This window comes from Bactrocera tryoni, chromosome 2 (genome assembly GCF_016617805.1).
Source record: "Bactrocera tryoni isolate S06 chromosome 2, CSIRO_BtryS06_freeze2, whole genome shotgun sequence".
Classification (NCBI taxonomy): domain Eukaryota; kingdom Metazoa; phylum Arthropoda; class Insecta; order Diptera; family Tephritidae; genus Bactrocera; species Bactrocera tryoni.
In genome coordinates this window covers 2207727-2225019 of record NC_052500.1, presented here as the reverse complement: position 1 = coordinate 2225019, position 17293 = coordinate 2207727, and the positions used below count along the sequence as shown (strand labels likewise).

The following is a 17293-nucleotide window of genomic DNA, read 5'->3' as shown; positions in this document are numbered from 1 at the left end:
CTGTTTGCACCATTGTGCGCAGCAAGTTACAGAGTGTCTGAGGCACTTGATCAATCAACTTAACTCAAGTGATTTCCACTTATGTGTCAATTATAAAAATCGAATTATAGTTACCAACAAAATTACAAAAAAAAATTAATATAATAAAAATAATAGTATGTAATATTTTTTCTAATTTTTTTTAAGATACATATAATTGTTTATGTTAAAAATTTTTTTCTAATTTTTTTAACTCTAGAACTTTGCTGAATGCATACACAAGTTGCTCAACAATTAATGTTTTTTCTCTAGCTTTTTATGCGCCACTTTATTTAGCCAGAAGCCAATTGAAATTCTCACATAAATCCTACATACTTAATATTTCACAGATTAGTTCATCATGCATGCGAGGGAATTCTTAAAATCAACATTTTAATTTTTGCAAGGAAAAAGTGATGAGACCACTTAAAGGCGATGATTGCAAGCGAATAAAACAAAATTTATGGTATTAACAATTGAAAACTTTTGCCGAATGAAAGATAAACAACGGAGTTGACTTATCGGTGCGCCCAAGAGCAACGCCCACAGCGGGGCGTAATAAATGCAAGGTGTGTTTGCGGCAAAACTTTTGTTTGAAAATTGATTGAAATGCAAACACATAAAACTTTAGTGCGCTCAAAATAAATACTTACTCACACACACACACATGTGTCAGCACATTCCCATGAACCCATATGGGGTGCCTCCTGTTTTGAACAGTGATTTTTGCGACAGATTTTGCGTTAATACACGAGAGTGTTTGAGATAACAGTATTTTAGTATGAGAGTTACAGTTATCGCGAAATAAATTGTCGGTGTGAGATTTCTAGGGGTGCAAAAAGGCTTTTATAAAAACAAATTGATAGATCACAATGAATATAGTCAGGTGTGTCGCACGTTTAGGTTTTTGGGAAACTAAGAACACCCCTAAAGTTTGCAATTTGCTAGAAACGTAGAAAATTTTTAGCATATGCAAACTGTAAAGCACGAGTAAAGTGAAGGCTTGGCAGGAAGACGGGAAGGAAGAAGTTGTGTAGCGGTTTTAGTACCGAAAACATGCGTTACAAAATTGAAAAACTTAACGGTTATGAAAAAGAAGCACTCAAAAAATTTGTGTATTTCGTAATTACTTGTTTATTTATATAAGCGAATTGGCACACAGCTTTGCTAAAAAATAATATTTATTCGAGATGTTGCATATATTAGGGTGTTAATTAACTATTTTTACGATTTACAATCACCGTTTTCCTTTCGTTAATTAATTCGCTTTGACAAATTAACGACAACTGTTTAGTTATTCATAAATTCTCACTAGCAAGACTTGTTTATTGTTTCGCTGAAAACTACTTTTTTATTAACAAGCAGATTCACGACTTTTTAAAGTATTTTTGCACTTCACATATATATTTATTAACATTTACGCCATTATTTTTGAATAAATATTATTATTTTTTTGTTTTTGTTTTTTTTTTGTTTTTGCTTTAGCTCTTTACCGCTGTCACCTCGTAGCGTTCTATACACCAACTAAGCTTTTTTTGCTGCTTTATTTACATTTAGTTGTTGTTATTTTCTAAATCAGTTTTCATTGTTCACACACACACAATTTTTATTTTCGTTGAGGATGAGGATAATACATATAAGCCTGCGATTTGTTGGCCATAAAATTGTGTTGTTTATTGTGTTGGCTTTTATTATTGCTAAGTTTAATGCTATGCTTTAGTAGCCAATTTTATTGCACAATATTTTTTTCGCATATTTTCCCGTTAGAAATACTTTAGACTATCAACTTTATTTCAATTACCGTTGGCTTGTACCATACAAGAGCGTTTGCTCTACCACGAAAGTGCGACGCAATGAGCCTTTTGTACCGACGCGCCGAAAAGCGCAACCGAAAGCGTCCGTTCAACGTCTGACCGACCCGGGTCCAGGTGTAAGCGCGTTTGGGCTCAGAGCTACGGGCGCAGCTTTTGTTCAATGTTTGGCGCTCAGCGCGCAGTTTGGTTTGTTTGGTGCCACAAGTGTGTGAGCACTGATTGTTGATGCTGTTGGCGCGTGCTTCGCGTACACCGCACACACACACACACGCTCACTGGTAAATGCCAAAAATTGCACACATTTCATTTATATTACACCGAAAACAACAGCTGTGTGGCGAACACCTTTACGACGTAGTAAATTTGTATGTAAGTATATATGGGTGTGTAGCTGAAGCAATGCTGATAACAATACGAAGCGGCGCGGCGCGGCGCGATTTTTATGACCAAAACAACGCGTTGTACGAGCTGCTTGTGCTACAACGTCCGTACATGCTGCCTTCTTGGGATAAACTGGATTTTCGGAGTTGGCATTTGGCGAAAATCGCAGTCGCATCACAGCGGTCAGAGCCGAAGACAGCGACGGCGACGGCGCACAGCAAAAAGCAGAGCAGCGCTGAGCGGCGGCCGCAACAACAGTGATAAATAGAGCGATGGCGCTACACATTGCATAGAGAGGGGCTGCCAATAAGCCAAAACCAATGGCTGTATATGGGCGCGACGGGTGACAGGGCGGAGAAGTGGATGGCCTGTCAACAACAGCTGATGGTGAGCGCGCAGCGGAGCACACAAAACACTGCGCACAGGAGCAAAGCGGGAGTAGCACTGTTAGAGGAACCACCTGCAAGTTATGCTTGGAAAGGGTGCCACAGAAAGCTGCCTGGCGCTTTTCGTAATCTAATGGTATTAATATTTAAATAAATAATTACTGTTATAATAAGTATGTGCCATGTAGTTAGACCTGACCACCAGTCTGTGACAAACAACAAAACTTCAATTGGCGTCAGCGACATGTTCACAATGTCATTGGAGCACCCACAATCGTGAGAGATGCTGTCAGTTAGCTGGCCGGCATTGATGAGCGCTAACACAGGCAGCGCTCTCTATTGAAAATCTACCACTGTCCGTGCTGTCTCGCGTTTGTTAGGAGAGTCAATAAAACGCTGTGAGATGCGTCAACATAAACGCCGAACACATTGGCATGTCTGCAGATAATTTATCTACAAATAAAGCATCAGAGATGTGCTCGTATGTGCGCTTTGTTTCTTTAAGGTTTGTTTGTGATTTGGTAGTTTATATTTATGTTTCTTTCAGCCTGAAAGCGGTAATGCAAATATATGATATTAATAATGATTCAAGCTATGTATATACGCCAGGGGGCTTAAGAAGGTATAAGATAAACAAATTGCCCTCTTCTTATGGATTTCAGTTCATCAAGCATTCTAAAAATAAAATAAAGCTCATAAAACTTTTAAAATCACAAACGAAGCCTCGAAGCACCTTACTGTAAATATCCACATAGGTTTGTCTGTATACTCACTACCAATACTTATGGAGAGTAAAAACAACGCAAAAGTGATAGGTTCTGCAAAAGAGGCGCGTTCGTTTTGCGCGTGTTCATAAAAAGTTGATTTCTCCCCCCTTTTAGGTAGGGTATATGCAATAAAGAATAAATACGTACTGAACAGTAAAATATTTATGTGTTTGTTGTTCACACCGTGTGACTTTTCATTGCTTTTGTTTGTCAAAAGTATAAGGCGTCTTCTCGGAGCTCGCTTGGGGTTGCTCATATATTGTAGAAAAAGCGGTTACAGATACTTATATACATATGGCTTTGTTAATTTCCCGGTATTTTTAAAAGCTTCCATGAAACTTTTTCGCTTTAGATTATGAATGAGCAACGTAAGACGACAGCTTTGGCCGTAAAGCTTTTCTTTACAGAATGTGTATGATAATAATTTTTATTCTCTAAAACTTAAAGCTCAGGTGTACAGTTTGCCATCTGCAGATAGGCGTCTTATTTGTCAAGTTTAACGAGAAAAACTTAAAGCTCTGGCAGTTAAGAGTTAAATAGACATTACGTTAGTTAAATGTAATGTCAAATGTCGGGAAGCATAAGTGGAAATACAGCATCTACCAATACGGATGACGTAATTTGACAGCTAGTGGCGGCCATGTTTGTTTACGGATTTATGTCAAATTTTGTCGGTGTATTCAGTAAAGCTTGCCTATTCATCGTGTCACATTCCTCTTTGGAAATTTTTCAAGGTTATTACGCAAATTCACACTTTTCGAAAACTTTTGAAATTCTTGTTCAACGAGAAATCGTCTTTTCAGATTAGGTTCATTTCTTGCTTAATGGTTTCGCCAAGAAACAAAATTGTCGCTATTCGGGTTAGTCAAATCCTCGTGTGGTTCAGGAAGACAATTGCATCCCCAAAAAATTACCGGTTGGTACCGATTGTGGTATGACGGGATTCTCGGGCCTTATTTCTTTCGAAATGTGGCAGGAAATGCCATCACTATCAATAGCGAGCATTATAAGTCGATTGACGGGCGTTTTTCCAATGATACAGCCAAACAACCGCAAAGAAAGTAGGATTTAATGCTTTTAGATTATTTTCTCTGAGGCACGTTAAGTCAAAGATTTGCACCAATCAACCAGTGCCGCCCGAGAAGTTCGAAGTCAACATTCAGCGCACTACAGACGAAATGCACCACCGAGTCAACAAAAATTGGCGTAAAGAGTTTGAGATATGTAAACTGGGCAGTGGTGGCCTTTTGGGCTACATTTCCTACAAGTCATAAGTGGCATCTATTAGCAAAAAAAAGAAAATAACTCGTTTTTAGTGTTTTATTTCATTTGAACATCACGCCGTTCTTGTTGGTAGACCCATTATATCTATTTAATGTTAATGTTATTGTTTGATATGAAATATCTGAATTCCCATACATTACCACAATGACCACCAATCGCTGTTAATAAAAATTATGCTCATAAAAATTATTTTTAACCCCGAAAGCTTAAAGCTCAGCTGCATTTCGGTACACTTAGCTATTTGAAGAATTGTCCCTGCTTTTGTAATAATTTTTGCCTGGCATACCAACTAAATAATTATCTGCCATATGTTAAAAATCCCATTTCCGCTAAATGGAGTTTTAGTTACTCACTTCTCACATTCACAGAGTTCTCACACACGAAAATGGAGAAAGAGAACTGCTCAATGCTTGGTCTGCCTTTAGGCACACAAGCCAAACACTGCGCTGTTAGCAAAAGAGAGCATTCTCGTATTAACAGTATCTCGGTCATAAAGGCACGGGCAACAGGTTGCTTGATTTTGTTGAGCTAAAAATATACACAAGGTTCTTCATAGAATTATTGCCAGGATAAGCACCAAACACAAACAGAAAACTTCGCCTTGATAGTATAGATGATAAGTGTGCGGATGTTGCTTCCAAAGCTTAAGGTGAATACATTCAACCATACCATAACATACATCACAAAGTCTATTTGATCCCTTGCCTTTGCTGGGGAGCATATGGCGACTTACCTTGAGGATTTTCTTATACTTTTCTCCCGTGTGTTTCGGTATCGGTTAGTATATTTGGTATTTCTTTTACTCAACATCAAAGATGGAATGCGTGAAAACCAATCAGTGAAAGTCATCGCAAAAATATGCAGTCTAATTGCTTACCTGTAAGAGAACAAAGAAACGAAAACGAATGAATTAGATATGAGGTATTCCTATTAAAGTGCGTAAAGGTTAAGGTAATCTGTGATTTTTGTTTTTGGGTTTCTGGGAATTAGCTTCGTTGGTGTCTAGTCGCATTAGGATATGCTAATCTTGAGAAGACGATAAGGTGAATTTGAGTGGCGACTGAAATTATTTGTTTATATCAAAGCTAACGAAAATAAAAATCAATTTCTTCCATTTCTGGGAGAGTGTCACGAAAGCAGTGAATTCGGTTTCAACATATAAATATAAATAATTGATTGAAACAGCCTGTTGGGATCGTTTCAGATTTATTGAGTCTATTTTAAAACTATTAAGAGATTATCTCGAGAATTTTTTCAACAAAAGTTGGTTCAAGTTGCTTAACTAAATTGTGAAATATCATATGTGATCTAGAGAATGGCGGGGTTCATAGTCAAAAGTTGGAACTAATTCATATGTCAACATTGTATATACTATCTTTGGCACAAACTTCAATATTGCTGAATATGTATTTTGTTTGAATTGCCCTAAGAACTTGTGCGCCTGAGGCTAGTTAGGCTAAGTGCGCCGTCTTTAAACGCGTTTTTCTCGAAACAGTGTTTTTGAGGTCGGTTGGCAAGATGTTTCAAGAACTACTAAACTGATCTTCATGGAGAATCTTTGAGGTGCAATTCTTAAAGGCTTGGCCGAAGGATTTTTTTCAATAACAGCTATTTGAAAAAAGAATGTTGCGAAATTTTCACTGAAATTTTATTTTATTTTTTGCAAAAAATGTCTGTCAAAAATCCAATTTTAATTTTTTTCCTTCGTCCAAGTTCTATGCAAGTTAAGGTTTTAGCTAAAACAAGTATATTTCACTTTAATTGATTCTGTTAGGATTTAATCTGCCAACGCGAGTGCATCTTTTTTCCGAGGGGTCACCGCAATGGCCGAGCTTAAAATATTTTTTTCCAAAAATTTCAGAATTTCACTATTAATAGTGTATGTTTGAATTCTAATAAAATATTTAATTTTTATATGAAAAAAAATTGTTCAAAAAAGGCTGTTTTTACCCCCGGGGAAATCTATGTTACCCCTTAATCTTTTTATTTTCGCTCGACTCAAATAACGGTACACCTCTTATACGAAGCATGCAACCTCGGCCTGTCTAATAGCTGAAACTCATTCAAGTGAATAAATATTCTAATGAACTAAGCCCTCAAAGTGTGTATGTTGCGATTATACATATATATCAGCACTCTGAAGATTAGGCTGTTATTACGTATTTATAATTCGATTTCTACAACTTCCGTGCGAGTATTTCACCAATATACAAATCTTTTCAAAAGTGCCACTAAATCCTCTGTTTGTTTACACACACTCGCTTATTCCGTTTAGAGCTTTCCGCATCCATTTGTGCCATTGTGCGCTTCAATGTATATTGAATGAAGATTTGCAAAATACGTCTGAGCTTATCGAGCCTTTCAACAACAAAGCATACTCGTACATATATATAGTATATATCGCCTCAACATTTGTGTATACAAGTGTCTTCATTATTTGTATGTTCTCGACGCCACATAATTCGCCACTCGTTCTGAAGTGACGCTTTCGTTTCAGTCGAGCGAAGAGAGCGAATATGATGACGGCAAACATACCTTTGTTCATTAATTAAATGCATCTGAAGTAACAAATATCAATTAGTGGAAATTTCACACTGGTTGAACTATAAATACGAAAGAGGCAACCTTCTCATTGCATTTCCAATTGCTTCGGTTGCCAGTGGAACGCATCATTCGTTCGAATTTAGCAACAAGTGGAAAAGTCAAAACATAATCTGAAATCTGCTTTTCAATTCGACAGTCATTCAATTTGGTTCGCAATTTCACTTTTTTAATTGACACAGAAGAGTTGAATTGAGTTTTTCATGTCACTTTCAGTTATATTCGCATATTCACGTGATTTGTACAGTTAGCAATGCAACATTTTATGGATAAATATAATTCAGTTGCAAGGGATTCCGTACTGATGGACTGTGATTTATTAATTTTCGTTTGAATAGCAAATATGTATGTACGTGAGGTGCTATATGTGAAATTCAGAGCACTTTTTTGGAAAAAAATTAGAATTGTTTGATATGGTGCGTAAAGTTTTGAAGAATTTCGAAAATAAAGTAGAAAAGCGTGATTATATTTTCTAAATCCATTTTTTGATATGTGCAACTAGCAACTGCTAGTTAGAATTTGATAACCTTTTTGCAACAACTTCAATAAAATGCCTTTAATTGAATAAAAAAAAATCGAATTATTTTCGGTGTTGGAGCGGATTTTGGAACGTGGCATCTAAGCCGGTCGAGCATTTTCTCGAAACTACTTTTTGAGTTGGTTGACACGATATCTGCAGTCTGCTTAAGCGATTACTTTGAAATATGATAAAAATTGTTTCATCTTAGTCTGAAAAATGTCTAAAATTTAGACATCTAGACCAGATTACCCACATAAAAGCAGAGTCAACTTATGATTTTTTATCGAGCTACTAGCTGACTATCGAAGAACTAATCTTTCAAAAACACTTTGATTTGTGGTAATAGATTATGAATATTCGTTACTAAATACTCGTGTATTTTCTCGATTTACTTAGATTTTTACGAGGCGCAACACTCTCCAAACTCACCTTTAGTTCTGGTTAGTTCCTTTCGACATCACATTAAAATTATTAGCATATTATTTTCCTCAATGGCTTCATATAAGTTTGAAACACAAAAGCATTGGATTACACTTTTGGCAACGACTGTTAGCTAGTCACTGATTGCTACACGAAAATATACACCGTTAATTATGAAATTATTATTGACAGTTCACTGCACTTTCATAGGTTTATAAGTTTAACCACTTGTTGATCTAATTTTGATGTCCAAAGAGCACTTTCTATCGTATAAACCTTATATAACTATTATCGAATGAAAAAAAATACTTTTGAAAATCTTTCCTATGACCGAGTCCTTGAATTTGTATAAACAGTTTTTTTCACTTTTTTACTTTTGCGATTTACGGCGCTCAACTTAAGCGCGTTCGCGTCTCTGCACTTCGGCGTCTATTATGAAATTAAAGCGTTTTGCGCATTCGCAGCTGAACTCAAGCCGCCGTTTAGTCAGCGCTGCGATTGTTTGCGCTGTGGCATGCCACAAATCTCAGATAGCATGTGAACGCAACTAAATTCAAACATTCAACATTTAAAAAATGCATGGCTGACCAATGATTATGAATCGCACACAATCGCTTTAGGAAAGTGGAACTGAGCGTGTTTATCGGTTTTAGGGCTTGTGGTTTCTCAAGCGTTAGGGCTCTTGGCAACTGCTTGTGGTCACTGCACCCAGAACGCAGTTGTGGTGGAAATCTATGACACCGTTTACATAGCTGATTGGAGCTTTAAAGTGAGCAATTTTAAATATTTGTATAAGCATATGGAGGACTTGAGGTGTAGAGGATTAGAGAGAACTAATGCAACCATAATAACCAAAATTATCTGAAAGTAAATATATAAGCGCATATCTGCAGTTTCATACGCATATCTAATGCGTTATAACTATGTACATACGAGTATATAATTGTGGCGCGCTCTGCAAACTGCATTTCTGTTTTTAAAGATAAATCAAGTCTTTTAATGTCAAACGAAATGATCTTTGACGTATCAAAACACAAAAATCTGATATTATTTTTGCACTTTTAATATTTCGCACGCAGTTATGTGATAGCGTTGAGACAGTTAAACGACGGTTAAGATTGTAGCAAATCTGTTTTAAGCCATACCCACAACGAACCCATTTGGGATTGCGAAGTTAAGCTGAGAAACACGTTTTTTATGAAGCTTCTATTAAATGTTTAGCAAAAGCATTTCTCTAATGTAAAAAAAATTGTTCCTTTTATTACATTTCTGTTTGCGACTGAATACGTTTTTTGCATTTTACATACAAGTATATTGAAGCAGTTGCTGCGGTATAAAGCAATCAGAAATACAATATATACATGTATGTGTATTTTATAAGCATGTGGTTATGTAGATATTTTTACATGAACTCACCAAACTCAAACGGAGAAATTTTATGAATTTTTCTTTTGGTTACACATTCGAATTTCCTACCGAGCTAATCGAGCTGCCGAACTCTGTTTGAGCTCACTTTTTTTACCCTTAGCTCCTTTTTTCGCCAGTTGCTAGTTTTTGAGCATACAGTTAGGTGTCAGTAGTTGCAAGTGGCAATTAATTTTAAAGCACTTCGAAAAAGAAAACGAAATGCCTAACGGTTAACTGGGAGTTTTTTTGTTAGCTTCACAAGCGCTGATCGAATAAACCACGATTTAGTAATATCAGCTAAGTTCAGTGGTCAAATGGCGAGTTCATAAACAATTATGGACACATTCTACTGAGATTAATACAGTTGTAAATAAAAGTAGTTGTGTGGTTTACTGAAACAGTTTTCGTTTAGTTTTTGACAATTTACCATTCTTGAGAAGTAAAGATTCGAAATTCGCTTTTTATTCAAAAACGTCGTCGTCGCCGATGGCATATACCAATAGATTTATGTGTGTTTGCGGGAAATGTTGCTCAAAACATAATCGGTTGTATGCAAGATATATTTTATAGTTTTACGATCTGGCCAATTTGACCGCAATCGGTTTTAAATCCACAGTCTCTTAGGCAAAGTCATTCAGATCATTCAGAATGAATCGCAGAACATTCGCCGCATTCCAAATATTTCCATTTTTTATTTCCCTGGAAATCAACCCGTTCTAATGTACATATATGCATTGGGTTCTTCAGAGGATATCTATACAAATTTAAAATGATGTCAATCCGTATTTTTCGAAAGTTAGGTTTAGCGCATTAAAGTTCCACACTCCGACTTTCGATGCTTTCCCTAAAAAAATTCGTATATATGTATATTAGAGAGGGCCGATTTTTCTTACTTTAAAAGAGCGTATGAGGGAAATATTGTGCTATGATACTATGGGTCTAAAACTGGTTCGAATTTTTATATCGCAGTTCAGAAAATCTGAACCATCGATGGTAGGGGAGATATATTTTATAGTTGCACGATCTTGCCGATTCGATCGAAACCTTTTTTAAATTCATAGTTTTTTAGACAAAGTCGTTCAGAATGATCTGTAGAACATTTTCCGCAAACGCGATTTTCCGCTATTTTGGTTCCCTGTGAGTCAACCCGCTCTTATGTATGTGTATTTAGAAAGGCTTTTCCTTAGGTGTATTGTTAAAATATTTTCGAAGCGTGGCCCTTTAGTTTATTTCAATACTTTGCAAAAATGTCTAGATTGAAAATTTTGCCCACGCTGTACTGATGCTCTACCAGAGATCGTGTAGAGTCATCTTTAGCAATTTAGAAGTTACCTTTTCTGTTGAAGTTTTGATACATGATCAAAGTATTCGTGAAAGAAGCTTATTGGACTTTATCTGAGCGGCAAACACAAGACATCAAACGTTGGTTATGATTTTCGTCGGTCTTTCTTATATACGATCGATAATTAAGTAAGATCTCGAGGTGGTTGGATAAGAAAAGAAAACAGTTGTTGTTGTTATAGTGGCAGAAAACAATCCAGAAGTAATTTCGTGGAATTGTACCGAGTTAACAGTCATTGGCTGCATAAAAATACGGATTCGACCGGGTACTTAGAACAGACTGTCGTGGAACGGAAAATAAAAACAACATTCAGTGTGCAGCAGAGCTTGACGAATACAATGGCACTCTTTGCCAATTGGCAATATTAGAATACATTCTGCCTTTCTCAGGCATGAATGAGTTAGATGTCTAGCACAGAATTACTAGCAAATCTGCTGGGTTGCGCATACCGCCAAGCTTAGCTAAATTGTCTAGTCCATAGAAGTACTCACACTTAACCGCGCACAGACTAGCATATGCCACACGCCCGCAAAAGGTGCGTACGAACGAAAATCAAAATTTGAAATTATTTTAAATTGCATTGAATGTAAATGTCAAAATACCTGTCTGCCACAAAAATGCGTCAAATGCCAATTTGACGCCGTTGCAAATCAATTCAATAAATCAAATGTCGACGTGGCGAGCCGCAAGTAGCGAATGTGCATTCGCCAACTTAGACGGGCTAGCGGGTAGCCAGCACAGAAGGAGCAGGCGCGGGCTTGCCTTCACCGCCTCTAGCTTGTGGTAGCCTAAGCCAAGTGCAGGCGAGTGAGCGCTGAAGATGGGGGAGGCGCAAAAGCTAACTGTTGCCTAACAGTTGTTCAACGCATTTTTTGATTTTTGCTGCCATATTTTCATGAATAACCGACAGCGATAAATAATAAAAAATATTCAATAGTGTCAAGCGCATTTTGGTTTAGCCACCACGCCACGGTATAGGCAAACGTTTTAGACAATGATTTCATTAAAATAAATTATTAATTTTAACATAATTAAAATAATGAAAATAAATATTGATTCTAATATTTGCGAAAACTTGCATACCCACAGCAACAACAGCACAAAACACTTAAGCGCACGCTTATATGTACATATGTAAAAAGTTTGCTGCGCCAGCGGCGATGGGCGATTATCTGCTGTTTTGGTGGTTTTGCTGGTTTACGGTGTTTGTCTGCGCGATTTGCTCGCGCACTAATTGAATCAACCGCAAAAGTGCGGCGCGTTGTGTTTGCAATGATTGCCATATTTTTTGCTTGTTGCATACCACACTCTGCCATTGGGCTCTTGTTGTTGTCCACTCACATTGTCGTTTAGCGTCTCGCTTCTGTGTATCGCGCGATTAGATTTCGGCACCAAGTGGCAAGCAAAACAAATTGGCGACAATTCCGTCGCAACGCTGCCACTTGCCAGTCGGACGAGCGTTTAAGTGCGTGGCAACTGCTTTTTGTGGCATCTGGCCATAATTCGTTTGGTGGAAATAAGGTTCGGCAACCAATTTGTGCGCGCTGCAACAACAGCAACAGCACAATTAAAAATAGAATGAAACTGTCAAAGCACAAAACAAAACAAAATGAAAACATTGTCTTGCTGTCCGCCAGTCAGCCAAGTCAACGGTGCAATTGTGCGTCTTGACACCAAGCCTTTGACGTGCAACTGCTGGCGGTGTGCAGCTGTGCGTTGCGGATTGTTGCTCTGGGATTGTCCACGCAGATTGTTGCCTTTATGCGCCAAAACAAACAATATGAGCAGCTGTGGCAACTATGCAACGCTGCCACGTTTGGTGCTGCATTCTGCGCATTTAACGGTTTTATCGCCTTTTTGTCGCGGCCAAGCCGTATAATGTGTTGATTGAACGCTTGAATGGCGGCGTGTCAGCACGCACGCACGCCGTCACAGCGCGCGGGCAGCCGAAAAACCCGAAAAAATCTCACAGTGGCTCAGTTGCACAAGGCGCTTGGCAGCCGTCTTTGTGGCAAGCTGCACTCCGCATATTTCACTTTTATTTCTATTTCTATTTCTGATCAAATTAAAATTTTTTTGTTTCTCTTTTGGTTGTGTGGCATGCTGCTTAATTGTACTCATTGGGCACATTTTCTGTGCCTAGGGTTGGTTGTTTTGAAAGCTGTCGGTAATTAAAAGCGCATACGCGGAATTTTATTAATACTTGGTCTCGTGCCGAAAGAAATGAAAATTGGGGGCTGTGGTCGGATTTCCTGTGATTCAAAGGGACTCTCAATGACGACCAGTCTACTTTGACATTCATGAGGAACTCAGAGCAAGCTTCACTTGTTGTATTAGTACTAACTGAACAATATTTTGGGAGCAAACGCAGGAAAGTATGTGGTCGTACTCCGAAGAAATATTTTTTGTCTCCTGTTTGACTTGTATGACTTATGTTTCAAGGATTTTACAGACGCAGTTATATCCGAATTTACGACTGCGTGTCAGTCGCTCTTCCTTTTTGGAGACTCCAAGCGAAGCCAGGTCCTTCTCCACCTAGTATTTCCAACGGGGTGGCGGTCTTCCTCTTCCTCTTCTTCCCTCGGCGAGTACTGCGTCAAATACTTTCAGAGCTGGAGTGTTTTCGCCCATTCGGACGACATGACCCAGCCAGCGTAGCCACTGCTCCTAATACGCTGAACTATATCAATTCCGTCGTATATATATCTCATACACCGCATCGTTCCATCTCATGCGTTATTTGCTGTGGTCAACGCGCAAAGCACCATAAATCTTTCGCACAACCTTTCTCTCGAAAACTCTCAACGCCGACTCATCAGGTGTATTCATCGTCCATGCCTCTGCACAATATAGCAGGACGGGAATAATGAAAGACATATAGAGTTTGGTTTTTGATCATCGAAAGATACTCATAGGGTTTTACATACTTTATAATTTTATTACCTCAACTGCACACTTTTGAAATACTTCCCAACTACTTTCCAACTAACGGAAAAAAATGAATGATAACTACATACAAAGGCTCGTATTAAAAAAACGTCTATGTGTGTATGACATATAATACATAAAAATATTGAATTTACATATCCATCTGTACATATATACATATATAGTATTCTAAAAGTTTTTTCACATTTTTACTCGCTTCAGTTCAAACTTTAGCGCTTTTTCATTGAGCTGCGACATCTTTGGAAAAGTTTTAAAAGCACAATGAAAGCTTGAGCTAAAGCTTTCGAAGCTTCTGCGGTGAAAAGCGGCCATGCAAACTTTTAGTTTACCAATCTTGTTTTAAAGAGAGGACAATAAATGCGAAAATGTTTCTCGCTGATAAGAGAAATAAAATTACAGTTCTTAGGATTAAGTCTTCATTGCGAGTGCTGAAAGTGAAATTCTAAAAGCTTAGAAACAAAAGTAGAATTATGTTATAAAATGAGTGTTGTTAAAACATGTCTAGAAACCATATACAGTTATACAAGTATATTGAAACATTTGCTTTAATTTTATAGTAGAATAAATATCTTTCAAATAAAACGCTGATATTCAATTTTTTACTGCTTACAATTCACTACATCAAATTACATATCCATATGTATCATAAGATTTGCAGCTTCCGCTGACGGATATAACCAATATATAACTAATATATAACCTTTTTATAACCACAACTGAAATTTTGTTTCAATATGAGTGATTTCTATTATATTATTATAACTTTTGTTACGTTATTTTGCATGTTAGGTGACGATATGCACTTATTTTGGATATTGTCAATTTAGTAGTTATCGTACTACAATATCAACTGTGTGTTCAGACAACACATTTACAATTTGGTTTCGAAATAATAGGTTCTGATTTAAGAGGGGAGCCTGCTTTAGACGCTCCAAAAAGTCGATTTTTTGAGGATTTTTTTGGGAGGGAAAGATATAATTGATTGATGTAAAATTTCTAGGGTTTATAGCTATATACTTAAACATCATTCACAAATTTTTTGGATACGAAATCTTTCATATTCTGCCTTTGGGAAGCAATTGCGTGCTGCATCTCGCATGAGCGTTTGTCGGACGGCGGGCAGGATGTATGTCGCAATTTCTATCGGAAACAAAAAATTCAAAGAGATTCATATTTTTTAATAATTTATCTTCACTGTTAAACTAAAAAAATTCCAAAAAAAATTGTACATTTTTTAAATTTTTTTTAAAATTATAAAAAAGTGGTTTTTGACCAAAAAAAAATTTATTTTATGTTGTTTAAATATATGTTCAAACTTGATTTTTCTTAGTTTTTTTAGTTTAAATAGAAGAAAATTGAATGCCAAAAGTAATTAACTTTGTTCAAGTCCATACGACGTTTAGGTTTGTTTCTATCCTGTCCGCCAATTAAGAAAATAGTAAAAACAAAAACCGAGAAATCGCGCGTCAAAGTTTTCGCTTTCTGCCCAAGCGCTAATATATCTGCTAGACGCTCGGTCCCTTTTACCTTCGAAAATATTTCGAACTCCCATCTATATCTTTGGGGACATATTCTTAGATTATTTTTAAAGAGATTTAAGCAAAATAATCTAAGTTTTAAAGCTTCCAAAGCAGGCTCCTCCCTTAACACTACTTATATCATCAGTATAAATAAGCTGATTATTGCATATATCTATAATTAAGACATATAAGTAATATAATTCAGAGCTGGAGTAATTGAGCCATACTGTTATGACTTCATAGTAAACTAAATTTCAACTGCGTCTAATATACTTTCAACGCTTCTGCCCTTCGCTAGAGAAGACAAATTTAGCTGACTCCCTTAAAGTATAATTTCTTTTCAAATATTTTACTACTTTATACTACTTTTATGGCTGCCATGATGAAATGGTTTGAAACGCAGGATTTTGGTTTGATTTCCGACTTGATGCACAAAAAGGAAGGTTTTTCTAAAGCAGTCACCCCTTGGCAAGCAATAACAAACCTTCGAACATATTTGCGCCTTGAAAAAGCTTCCCAAAACGCCGCGTGGAATGAAAAGGGAGAAAAGCTCTAAGGTGTAAGTGTCTTTTGCAACTATACTATATACAATTGTATGTATATACAGCCAACCACAATAGTTGTACTGCTGAGTGGAAGGCAAGAGACCGATTTTGGCTTAGTGCATTTCCCTGCAAAGGGACTTTTGTATTTAGGTTATACTGTGTGTTTCAACGATTAAGTGACAATTAAATAAGTGTGCCACTTTATTACAGTTAATTAATGGAAATTATTTAAAACACACAAACGCACAAATTTAAGATACGTCCATATATATTTATATATACATGAGTGTATTTACAAAGGCCTTTTGTGTAAATTAATCACCTCTTTAGTATTTTAAAATTGATTAATTAATTAGTGATAAACAATAGACATCAATTTCAGAATATTTAATATATGTATACAGAGACAGTACAGAAGTGGAATAAAAAATAATATACTTCCGTACATTTATAAAAGAAAGGCTGTTAGCTTTAAAAAAAAAATAATTGAACTAAATATGCTTCGAGTGACTTTTAGTGGGATGTTTTTGAATATTTAAACTATCGGATTATGAAAATTAATTACAATTTTGCAAATTTCTGGAGATGAATATCGTCTTACAAGTACAAAGCGTACATCAATTAATACCAAAATTTTTAAACGAAAGAGTTTTAAAATATATAAAATTGTATAAATTATGCATTATCGCCGGCCGCTGCTCTTTCAGCCGCACATCTTCATTGGACACTAATTGATGAAGTCATTAAAATAACATAATAGGTTGGAAACAACTCGTCCGAAACCGCTTCGATGAAAGCAAATGCCCTAAAGTGTCCACAATTTACATTTACAGGTAAAACCAAAGCTTAACGCTTACGCTGGCAGCACTTCGCACCAACAACAAGCAGTGCACAGGCGCCAATGTTGGGAATTATCGGCTTAATTGTCATAAAGTACAGCTGACATGGTGTACACGCAACTTTATTGGTAACAAAGGGGCAGGAGAGTAGTAGGAGGGAGGGCACAAGTCGTCACTTTCACTTTGATGACGCCGCCAGCTAATGCGGCTAACAAAATGTTAATACAGCCCTTTGGAGCAATGGATAAAATGAGAAACTGGCTACAAACGAAAGTGAAAAATAGCAAAAACAATAACAAAAACAGTATCACTGGTTAAGCGCTTTTCGATGACTTTGTTGGGACTTCGCTGGCATTTGAATACCGAAACGTGCGCGGACAAATTACAAACACATTACCGAAATCTAAGTAATTCTCACCTGTAGCCTGAAATACCGTTAATTAAAGCATAATTAGACTGTGCTGGCAAGTATCGCAAGGCGTGAGCGGCGGCGCACAGGG

The 17293-nt window shown here is 36.8% G+C and overlaps 1 protein-coding gene across 4 annotated transcripts in view; it reads right to left on the bottom strand.

Annotated features, from left to right (window-relative positions):
* Positions 1-17293, bottom strand: part of LOC120767652 (calcium/calmodulin-dependent 3',5'-cyclic nucleotide phosphodiesterase 1) — a 175884-nt gene that overhangs the window by 112956 nt on the left and 45635 nt on the right. The window contains exon 1 of one of the 4 annotated variants that reach the window (XM_040093822.1): positions 1820-2298. The exons of 1 other annotated variant lie outside the window; for it this stretch is intronic. The gene's annotated coding sequence lies outside the window, so the exon portion shown is untranslated. Of the gene's footprint in view, positions 1-1819; positions 2299-17293 lie in introns of those variants that run through there. 2 more of the 4 variants (XM_040093824.1, XM_040093825.1) reach the window with 2 other exon arrangements.